Consider the following 12,760-nt stretch of genomic DNA (forward strand, 5'->3'; position numbering starts at 1 on the left):
ACTACCCACTCCCTCCACCCACTCTATGTCAAGAACAATGTCTTATACATATCTGGAAGTCAGTGGGTTTTATTTCTTCGTATGTGGACTGGGTATAAGTACAGGTCAAGTCCCATTATGCTCTTCCCTCTGCCTGACATATCCCTCTTTACACCTCTATCAGCAGAAATCCACCTCTCTATAATGCCTTGACATAACATCTACTGTTTAATAGGGTTTAGTATATTCCAGAAAGTGTACCTAAAATACCCCTCTGAGCCATTTGATGCTTTGCACAAGAACTCATATTCTTACTGAGGACCAGAACTCCATCTGGTTTTTTCCAATATCTGTCACTGCAACTAGCACAGGGTCTGACACATGCTAGTAACTGAGTATTTGTATGTTAAATTAAGTAATATTATTGTGGGAGGACTGAAAATATTTCATATATATACAGCTATGTGTGGCAGCCACCTTCCTAGATGGTCCCAGCGATCCCTGCCCCCTAGTATTTGTACTCTTGTGTAGCCTCCTACACTAACTCATAGTTTCAATGGAGCAGAGCAGAGTGATGGTATAACGTCTGAGGCCTCTGAGTCCAATGGACCACTCACTCCATTGAACCACTCACTCCATGGATATTTTATTCCACTTCACAGATGAGAAAACAGTAGGTGCACTTGGTTAAGTAACTCATCTGGGATTGACAAGCTGATGAGGAGAGGAACAAAAGTTCCTGAAACATGGCTCTCCTACTGTGACACTAAAACATGCAGTCCCTTGTGTAAACCAATAGCACCTCCACAAGAAAATATAAGTGGTAGGGGCTGGTGCTCAAGAATTAGAAATCTGCCTTATGCAGTGTGCCCTTAATCAGACCAACACCTGTTATTGATTTATGTTGTTTATTTTATTATTTTTTTAGTGCCATGCATAGTTCAGGAAAGCATCTTTGCAAATATTCTGTGAAATAGACTGATTGCTGCTAATTAGGTTCTCTATACATGAAAGAAGGAAATGACTGCCTTCTTTTGAGCTCTGATAAAGCAGAAAAAAAAATGGTAGAAAAAATACATGCAATGAAGCACAAAATTAGTTTTATATTCAAGCTTTGCTAGAGAGGTGGTAGAAGGGTTGGTGCTTTTTCTGTAGATTGAGTGGAATTCTAGACTGTTGGGGTCCACATGACATATACCTGGTGTTTTATTTTGGCCAAATGGCTGCATCTTCTCATCCATGTCTGAAATTTGAGGGTGCTCCTGAATTTTCCATTCTTTTTTATCCTCCTTATAAAATTTGTCTTTTTGTTGGACTTCCTAAATTACCTAGATCCATTCCCTTCTGTCTAGGTCATTGGAGCTGCCCTTGCTCAGACTTTTTATTAATCCTTTACCTGCATTACCTCACTTTCCAATCCTCATTCTCCCCTCATTATTCCCCCATCCCCCACAAGGTTATGGTTCTCAATCTGAGCCACACACACCCACACACACAACACACACAAAGCATAAGTTTTACATAGGTCTGCCATAACAAAATTCTATATATTAGGAGACTTGAATGATAGGAATTGATTACTCACAGTTCTGGAGGCTGGGGTCCAAGATCAAGGTGGGTTTCCAGTGAGAACTCTTCCTAGCTTGCAGACAACTTCTGGATGTGTCCCTGGAAGTCAGAGAGAGAAAGAGCAAACTCTTTGGTGTCTCTTTTCACGAGGACACTAATCTCACCATGAGGGCCCCACTTCTATCAAACTCCCCACTTGCAAATACCATCACAATGGGATCAGTGGTCAACATTTAGGGGGGCATAATTCAATCTATAGTACCTTATAAAGATGCAGATTTTTGGGTTCCCATATTCAGGAAAGAGAATTCAATAGGCTTGAGGTTGGGTCTGGGATTACACTTTTCAAGTATCCTATGAGATCCTTAAAGCATGAAATCAACAGAAAGAACTAGGATGCACGCCCTCCTTTTCACCTGGAGCCAATTGCAATCACCTTGGAGCTTTTAAAAATCAGCTGTGCTGGGCCCTGCACCAGGTCAATTCCATCAGGATCTAAGGCTGGAGCCTGCGCATCAGCATTTTTTCAGGTGATTTTAATGTGTATTCAGGGAGAAGCACCTCTCTGGTCTAGCCTCCATGAAGAATGAAGTTGGATTGATCTACCTGATAGTCATCCTTCAAAACCCAACTCAGATATCATGTTCCTGTTAAATCTTTTTTTTCCATGTTCATTTAGTCCTTATGCTTCACTTTAATATACACTTCTCTTTGTAATTATTTATGGATAAATCTGTTTCTTTCCCTGGGAGTTCTCTTTTGATGGTAGGAACTGGTGTCCTGGACATTTGAAGACACTCAACCTAAATCTCATCAACTGTGCTGATCCAATGCCTGCTCCACTGATGCTTGTGGAGTTGGTCAGTTTCCCTAAGATAAACAGAGCCAGTAGGAGATGGTAGATGGAAAGGTAGATGACAGAAGGTAGATGAGACACACACACACTGAGAGAGAGATTTCTTACTAGTTCTGTCTCTCTAAAGAATACTGGGGAATGAGCCTCTCTGATGATGCAGGGGTTAAAGATACAGTTCTGTCAACCTATTGCCTTCCACTGTGGCATGAGTTCGATCCCCCACCAGGGAGATAACCCACATGGCACAGCAGACCTCTCCTGTCTCGCCTGCTGCTCCCCTCAGCAGTATATTTCAGTAGACCTGCCTGTTCTGCTCCCCACTCTGCTTCTGGTGAATCCTGTCACCCCCTGCACCGCTGGCCTATACCTCAGTTCTTTTGTGCATACATAAAGTAAATCTTAAAAAAAAAAAAAAGAACACTAGGGAAATTATTAAGAATTTTGTCTTGAGAAAATATAAGAATTAAGAAAATTTAACTTAGACCCTTGGAAATCTTGGCCAACCTGTTAACAGTCTCTGAGCTGCAGTCTCCTGAACTGTCAAGGGTTTTAGTGTTTCATACTGAGGATTAAAGCAGACGCTGTGTGTCGGTGCTTAGCAGCACAGCATCAGACACACGAGAGTGGTTATTTTTGTGGCTGACATTTCTGTCTCTTGTTATCTATGACAGTGTTATCTGTACAGTCCGGAGAACCAGACAGGGTTGTCTTTCTCAACCCCTTTACTCAGTTTTCAAAAAGAGAAAGTATTTAATGATATGAATATCATTCACCTAATGATTGGTTTACACTCCCACACTATATTACTCGAAAGCCATATTCCCAAACATAGATCCAATAAGCCAGTTTCAGGTGACTCACTGACGTGCTACCGAGAGGAGGTGCTGAAAAGACTGTAGAGACACAGGAATCAGAAATGAATAATGCAACATCTCATTAGTACCGAGTAGTGATCAAAATGTTATTAATATTATTCTTATTGACCAATATTTATTATTTTACTTTAGTCGAGGGAAAATATTCTACAATGGCTCACTGGGACTGCTTTCATGCATCCTCATTTTTCTAAAAGGACACATATTTATTTGATTGTGAATTCTTCTATCACAATTTACAAGATCCTAACCTCTACATCTGAGCAGGAGCTGTTACATTAACATTTTGAAGAAGGGCTATCAGTGTATACTAATAAAACTCAGAGACTGAGGGATGAAACCAGAATGTCAATTTACTAATAAACAGAGAAAATGTAATAGCGAACCACGTATTCTCACCAGCCTAACCTGATCATTCTCTCCTAAAGGAAAAAGAAATGCTGCCTTGCTTTAAAGGCTTGGGGTCTTTACGCTTTGTTCTTAAATGATAGCTTAGAACTAGACCCCGGACCAGCCACCCTCCACCTGCAGTGAGCTCCTCGCAGCCCTGCCCGGGCCCCTCCCACACACAAGCTTGGTATTTGGAGTGACTGATCGCTCTAACAGTGAGTTGGCTTTACGTGCTGTCACATGTACTTTTCAAAAGTCACATTCCTTTTCAAGAGTTCTCACTCCTATCTAGTCAATGGCATTCTGAATTATGCCCTCCAGGCCTGTGGGCAGAAAGGGCGCTTAGTAAAAAAAGCCAGAGTTTGTCGATCTAAGACAGTCTTTGGCGGCTTTCAGAAGTGAATGACAGCTCGGCTGGATACAGCTGTCTGGGTCAGGCCCTGGCCCCTTGAGAATACGCCACATGTCAACCGAGTGACTTTAAAATTGACTGTGGAGCAAGCTGGCCATAGACTCCAGGCATAGAGCCAGGGAGGGGGATGGAGGGGGGGTCAAAACAGGGGTGGGAAGAGCACAAGGGACTGTGGGGACAGTTCAGGGGTGCAGTGGTGGTGGTGGGAGAGCCACAAGGACTACAGCTGAGGGGAGAACAATGATGAAAGAAAATAAATTAAAAATAAATTTTTAAAAAAAGAAAAAAATTGACTGGAGAAAAGAAATTCTCTTTCCCCTCCTCCTGCTTGGAAAATCATTCCCCAAGAAGTATAAAATTATAAAGGTTTTCACTTATTGACTTTAATTAGGAAAATGTAATCTTTTAAAAAAAACTTTCAAGCTTGTTTTTTTTTTTTTAGTTCTGAGAAACTTTTTTGTGTATATCATTGATTATCGAAAATTCAACACAATTTTAATTAACTTTTTGATGAGGTAATTTTTGGAAGCTTAACAAGTGAACTCTAAAATTAATCTGGAAATGTTAATAGCAAAGAAAAGTTCAAAGATGGAGACTAATCAAGAAGGGAATTTCCTTCTAGTTATCAACATATCCTGAAAGCTACAATAATTACAGAGGTGGTGTCTCAAGAATAGACAAATACATGGGACTAGGATAGAGGGTCCCAAAGAGAACCACTGGTGTGGTGGGATGGGTTGATGTGCAGCACGGCATAAAAATTAATGAAGAAAGAAAAGATTATTCAAAATATTATTTGGGGGGATTTAAAAGAGGTGTTTTTAAACCTTACGCACACACATGCACTCTGGAGAGAGAAAGATCTAAAAACATAAATAACACCTAGCACAAAAATAATCAAATAAAACATCACAAAGAGTGACATATTTTCCTACATAAGAATTGAAAATTTCAGATTAAGATGCTCCAAACAAAACTCAAGGAATTGACTTGGAAAAAGTATCACAAGGACATTTAATACACAAATGATCAGCCTTTGTAACATTGCATGTCTTTAATACACTTTAAATAAACTTGGAGGGCCTCCCTGGTGGCGCAAGGGGTTAAGACGCAACCTACGAAGCTATCCACAGCCATTGAAGCATGAGTTCGATCCCCAGCCGGGGAGATACCCACATGGCGCAGCAGACCTCTCCTGTCTCTACCACTGCTTCCCTCAGCAGTGTATTTCAGTCAATCTGTCTGTTCTGTTCCCCACTCTGTCTCTGGTGAATCCTCTCAACCCCCACTCCTCTGGCCTGTACCCCAGTTCTTATATGCATAAATAAATAAATCTTTAATAAATAAATAAATAAACTTGGAGAAGGCAAAGGAGATAAATTCAGGGGCTGAATCTATCATCTTGATGTAAAAATCTGGTGAAAACTTTTTATGGCTTCCTCAAAGAAGGAGAAGCTTTGACTGGGGAAATGGTACGATGATCCTTACTAAGCTTCTGTGGGCAGACATTGTCCTTCACATCTGCCACTGAATTATCCTGACATCCCCAAGAAATCCAGATTTTTGATAACTGAGCTTAATTGGTGTGCACCCACCAATACAAACAAAACTGCCTTCAGCTATCTACCTAAGTTACAGAAGAAGATATTAAGTTTAACATCTACTTTCTCAGCTCCCCCTGCAATTTCCTCTCATTCATATATGTAAAAAGATATGATTCCATTTTCCTTCTTCTATAATCTCAAGCTCAATGACAAAGTGTCTCTGTTTGGTTCTCCCCCTTATGTGATATTTGACATTTTATTTTTATTTTTTTATTATTATTTTTTAAATTTTCTATTTTTTCATCATTTTTTATTTTTGCTATGGGAACAACCCAAATGCCCAAAAATAGATGACTGGATCAAGAAGACTTGGTACATATACACAATGGAATATTACTCAGCAATCAAAAAGATAAACTCATGCAATATTTGACATCTTAATAAAACGGTTCCTCTAATCCTGGAGTTAATAACTAGGGCTCACAGTTAAAGTCAAATGGCTTTAATATGTCCATATTCTAAAGAGAACTGTACCCAAGTCCATCCTCCCACCCTAGTATCTCAATATAGTCACCCAGGATCAGAATAAGATGACCAGGAAGAAGAGGAGGAGGAAGAGAGCTCTTGGCATTTTAAGGGAAGCAGCAGTTATGCCCAGAGACTGTCCTTTCTCCCCCTAGACAAACTCCAATAGAAAAACTCACACAGCTGCCAGGTGCTGCTAGGATTGGATATTGGCATATCATTCTCCAGCCTTGGGTTCACAGAACCGACAAACCCACATGTCACCCAGGGGCTCTCATCAAAACAAGGAGAAGCATGGTTGGGAGTTTTGGGAAAGTTTTTCATGAGCTCCTAGAGCTTGGGAGCCCTAGACATTACGTTTCCAGAGATTTCCCAAGCTAGAAAGTTCACCACGTCAAAAAGGCAAAAGGAAGCTACTGAGTAGCATGCCTGCAAGGAAAGTTGGCAGCAGGAGCCAGTGGCACACACTCCAGTTCTTGCAATCACTGCAGAATCCAGACCTCCCTGGCACCTGCACCTGCACCTCCTCCTGGGGGGCTCTGTGGCTGGAGGAAGGAACGAACAGAGGCAGTAGGACTACCAGATGACTGCCGGGCCAGATGCCTAGATATCTGGAGATGTCCACTGGGGAGTCCACAGTGAAATACAGGCTAGGTTATGGTGAACGTGGTCTCAGACAACCTCATAGCCTACCTCTGAAGGGACCAATGGCTACAGCAGCGCAGACAACAGGATGTTGGGACCAGAAAAGAAATGAACCTCTAATAAGTAGCAATTCCTCTGCAATTCCCATTCCTCATTCCCTCCCACAACCAGAGCACCTGGTCATAAGTGAGAACAGGGGGTGGCTTGTCTGAAGACCAGACTGTACTCCAACCTACCTTCTTTACCATCAGCTGTTCAAGGAACTGCAAGGAGAGTTTAAAACCAAATATTAGAGGAAAGCCAAGTTTGAGATAAAGTTTCAAGGTAGATTGAATGTTTAATAATTGGAGGTAACTAAGAACTTGTTGCAGTTGCCTGGCCTGGGCTTGAAGGACAAGAATGGGTGATTTGATGACTCCTGGTTAATTAGAAACAGTAACAGAGCTTCACCTTTACACACACTCCAAAGCACCCCCTCTGCACCATTAAGAAAACTTAAATTACTTTTTTGAATTAAAAGAGTTAAAAGAGCTACCCCTGTGATATTGTCTGCTTATTAATTTTATCTGAAGCTGAGTAACCATTTGTGAATTTTTTCTTAAGTTTTATAGAGTTTTTTCAATTTTTATAGAATTCTTTGCTTATATCCTTGGCAATTAATTCTGTACCTTTGCTTTGCCTCCTCCTTTTATAATTGCCTCTCTGAAAGCCTGGAGTTCTATGCTCTATCTCCTATGCCCATCACTTTCCATTCTTTCTCTGTTAATTTTTTATATGGTGTATTTTTCTTGATTCTGACGTTATTTGGCTAATGTGATTTTCTGCCACATCAGTTCAGTCTTTTACTGCTTTCATAATGATCTGATTTGGGTTATTGCACTTTTCATCATAGATTGATTTTATATATTAACCGCAATGCCTCTGGTGTCATCCCTAACATTTAAAGCACTTCTTAAATTATAAGTAAGAGATCTATTTTAAGGATTGGGATTACTTTTTTGAATCTTGATTCTGCCTGTGTGATTTTATAATCATAGAGAACAGGATACAATGAACACATCACTGCAACTTCAGTCAAACATGTCCCATAATAATAGGGGGAAAGTGGCAAGTTGCATTTAAGAAGCCAGACAGAGAGGGGAGTCATACAGAGACTGAGTGTGTGACAAGCAGAGGTTGCTGGGTTTGTGTGCTAAGACCTGAAGCCAACAAAAGTTTAGATCACCCCTTACTTGATTGAATCAAGTATGATTTTATCCTGTGTGCATCAGGCGACCTGTTGGCGCCTTACCTCGTGGCATCAGGATACTTTCCCCTTCCGTGATTGGCTGTGCTCCTTTCGGCCCAGTGCGCATGACGGCCTCCGGCGCACCAAATAAGGTTATGTGTTTAATCATTGGCTAGGCACTGTTGGCCTGCTTCTTCCGCTTCCGGTCCCCAGCTATAAAGCCCCGCTGAAACCGAAAGTAAAAGAGACCTGCGATAGCTGAACCAAGAGTGTACGTGTCTCCCTCCGTGGTGTACCCCTGTTCTTCAGGTCGCTGCTCTCCCCTCGAGAACCTTGTTGACCAGTCCGCGGGCTCAGGCAGAGACCCTTGCCATATTTCCCAGGATTGTCAATATTAATTGACAATGTAAAGAAAACACTCTTTTAAATTAAAACAAACATATATACTATGAGGTAGAATGCAACATCAAAATAACACCCTAGGATAAGCCAGGAGCCTTTATAAGCACGTGTTACCTCTAGAGGACAGTCTGGACCCAGGGAGCCCACCTCCACTCATGTATGCCTTTCCAGATGGTTCCTGCAAGAAGTTATCAGCTCCCCTGCAACCTCCTTGTGCAGGCTTCCCTGGCTGAAGATAAGGCTTCCTCTGAATCCTTCCCACATAAGCACTGAGGGGCCACACACCCTCTCCAAGCTGGGGAAGTGCTCTAGTTAGGCTTTAAGTAAAAATACCCAGTTCATCAGAAGCCACTGTCCCAAACGGAGATGAACTAAAAACAGGGTTCCCCACTAATACTGATGTATTTTCAATTTATGCAATCTATAGTACAGCAGTAGGAACCATCCCCTGCCTCCAAAGATTAATGGCCCAGCCCCAGCTAGGGTCCAAAAAGAAAGAGCCAAGGGAAGCAGACGCAATGGGTTTTATATTATCATGACTGCAACAAACTCATTCTGTGGTGTCAGTGCTGACTGCGGGGTTCTGATTATGAAATATGATGCATGTTGAATTTAATGACTTTCTCTGCCCTTCTGGTGAGTTCACTGCTTTCCAATGTCATTTTCTGTTCTCATCTGAGTGGTAATAAAAGGAATATCATTGACTGTGGTAGCTTGTAACCACTGTGTGTTTTACAATAAATTGCATTTCAGGACCTTTCTCCCCAGGAGAAAAGTGCATGGTCAGAAGGATTATTCCAAGGTAGACTCTGGGATCCCAGTCTCCAAGACGGTGGGGAATGAGGGGCTGCCCTTTTTGGGGAATTATTCCCTAGAAACACTCATTTTTCAAGAAGTTATGTATCAAAGGTCAATTTGGACTAGGGGGAGAAATGATGAAACATAGACTCCAAAGCAAAAATGACTGTGGTCAAACTGAAATCAATGCAGAATGGACAGGTCTGATTTCCTAGTAAGTTATAGGGAAGGAACAGGAGAGAATGCAAACTCAGGACTGGGAAGGCAGCCAGGAGAGCCCTGTTCTTTCTGTCTCTGTTCAAACTAACTTATGTCATTATCCCGTGGGAAGGTGATCTCCGTTTGGGGATGGGAAGAAGGAGAAGAAAGCAAGACTTAGTGAGTGACACCTGGAGGCCAGACTGGTGCTAGACACTAAGGCAAGATGCCACCTACACGCACAGCACGCCTGTGTATCTTGTGAAAAGGGCCTACTACCCCCAATTTGTATAGGAGGAAAGAGGCTCAGCAGCATTCCCAGTAAAGGCCAAAGCCAAAGGTCTGGTTCCAGTTCATCTTTGTCCCAGCGGTACGTTCCACGGGTCAAAAGTACCGGTCTCATGTGGGAGCTCGACAGAGGCACAGATCCTCAGACTCCTGTCCATTCAGGCATGTGGAGTGTGACATACGCAACATAGACTCCAAGCAATAGGCTGGACAGCAGATGGCAAGTTCCCTGACACTTGCGGTAGCCAGGTCCAATTTCTCTCTTCACCATCCATAGAGACAGGGGTGGTATGACCTGCTGACCCTCAGAATCTCAGCTCCATTGCTTGTCCAGCTAGCAGTGGTGTTTGGGAACACACTTCCCAAACTTCTGGGTGCCTGACAATTGCCTGGGCAGCTGGTTAAAGGACAAACCCCTTAGTTTTATATTGTATGAATCAGGGTTTCCAGATGAACAAAACCAATAGGGCATGAATAAACATAGAGAAGGAGATTTATTTTAAGGAATAAGTTCATGCAATTATGGCAGCTGGCACGTCCAAAATCTGCAGGGTTGCTTGGTTGCTTGTCAGGCTAGAGACCCTGGAAGAGTCAATGTTGTGATCAGGTTCAAAGACTGCGTGCTGCTGGGGCCTCCCCAGTGGCGCAGCGGTTGAGCGCTGGGTTGCGAAGCTGCCCGCAGCATTTGCAGCGCTGGTTGGATCCCCGGCTGCTCCCCGGCCACCAGAGGAGGGTCCCGCATGGCGCACAGACCTCTCCTGCCGCCCGCTGCTCCCCTCAGCAGTGTACTTCAGTCCTTCTGCCTGCTCTGCTCCCCGCTCTGGCTCTGGTGGGTTCTCTCACCCTCCCGCGCTTCTGACTGTACCCAGTGCTTGTATAAATAAATAAATAAATCTTTTAAATAAATAAATAAAACAAAGACTGCGTGCTGGTTGACTCCCCTCTTACTGGAAGGTTAGTCTTTGTTCTATTAAAGCCTTCAACTGATTGGATAAGACCCACCCACATAAGGGAGGACAATATGTTTTACTCAAAGTCCACTGATTAAAACGTTAATCTCATTCAAAAATGCCCTCATAGAAACATCCAGAATGATGCTTGACCACACATCTGGGCACTAGGGACCAATCAAGTTGATACACAAAAATCTGCTATCACTTGTATTGCAGTGGTGGTTACACAAATCTATCAACCTGTGGTCAGATGACTTAGCACTGTACCCATACATTGTACCACCATCACACATTTGGTTTTGATTTTGAACTATCATTTTTAGTTATTTAACAACCTATTTAAACTATTTAAAATATAGTTACTTAATAACTATTATAGTCATTGAGATAGAATGCCTGAGGAAGCCCGGCGGAGGGAGGGTACACAGGACCTCTCTATTCTACATTTACAACTTCCCCTGCATCTAAAATGACTTCTAAAATAAAAATAAATAATAAAAGAGCCCTCAGAGAGCTCCCTTTGAGCAGAGACTGAGCTAATTGAGAGCACAACTGTGTGCAAGCAGAGGGAACATACCTGTAAAATTTGAGATGCAGACAAGAAGTGCACTCAGTGGCGTGACAGGTTGCCTGGGTTGTCTAAAGAACAGGAGCCAGTATGTCTGGAAATGGAGTGATGGGAGAGATGGGACCCACTGCAGCACAGGTTTGATTCCCCGGCCGGACAGGGAGCTACCCACATGGCTCAGGAGACCTCTCCTGTTTTGCCCTCTGCTCCCCTCAGCAGTGTATTTCAGTCAATCCACCTGTTCTGCTCCCCATTCTAACTCTGGTGAATCTTCTCACCCCCACACCTCTGGCTTACACCCCAATTCTTGTATGTATAAATAAAAAAAATCTTAAAAAAAATAGTATACACTCATCCATTTGCAGTTACTCCCCCCACACCACTTCCAGGATCTTCATCCACTTGGTCCGTTGGTCACCAGGAAGCAGAGAATCCCCTGCTGACTTCAGCGTGAAATGGTCCCTGGCAGGGAGTGGGACTTGACAGGGCTGTGGTTTAACTTCACAGCAAGGAATTATGTTACTTGAACTACTTTTCCACCTTAGAGGTAAAAAAAAAAATGTTTAAAGGATTAGGAGAGAATTTGGTACTGACAGTGAAACAAAAGTAACACTTTGCAACTTGGGGCTTAGGATTTTAGTCATTGTTAAATGATAAAGGACAATGGGAGATGGAGACCAGCTGTTCCAGGTACCTCGCTGGACAGAGAGAAAGAGACCCACCACCTTAAACCTCCCTGTGGCATTACCTGTCCAGACAGTTCTGTTATTAGTAGCAAAGTCAAAACTAAGAGCCCTCTGGCACCCTCAGGGCACAAGTCAACCAATTACAATCTCAAGTTTCAAGAATTCCCACTCTCTGCCATGTTTTATCCTCTCAGAAACCCTCTGTGGTTAGGAAAGACACCACCACCAAGGCCATTTTACATGTGAGGAGACTGAGGTCAGGGGGACAGCTTTCCAAAGGCTTCCGTTGGTCACCCGGAAGCCAGGATGGAAGATTTATATGGGTCTTTCTCCCCTAAGAATGCTAAGTAATAAATTGTAAGTCTCCCAGACCCAGATTTGCTAACCCTGAGATAGACCCCAAATAAATGGGTGGTCAGCCCAGGGCCCAGCCCCAGAGTGCTGTGCTCACTGCTGAAACAACCATCCTAATCCACACTCCCATCAGCCAATCATTCTAACTGGAGGAAATAGTACCATCATCATAGTTTCCTGATGCTCAAAGTGAGAGCAGGGGATGCAAATACTAAGAGTTTGGGTTATTTTTGTTATGTTTCGTTTTCTGTCAATTTGCTCTCATTCTTTTTAATTATGCTTATAAAGGTGACATGGCTTATAACACCGTGCCTGTATTAGGGATATAGGTCCACGCTTTTCCAAACGTATGTTATCACTCCTTGCCCGCAACCAGAGCCCCGATGGTCCACTGAGCCTCCTCCCTCCCTTGCTTCCACTCTTCCCCATCTCCCCTTCTGCTGGCTTCATGCTCTTATTTACAATCTGACCTACACTTTGGAGAAGCTTA

Source organism: Talpa europaea, assembly GCF_964194135.1.
Source record: "Talpa europaea genome assembly, chromosome: 12".
Taxonomy (NCBI): domain Eukaryota; kingdom Metazoa; phylum Chordata; class Mammalia; order Eulipotyphla; family Talpidae; genus Talpa; species Talpa europaea.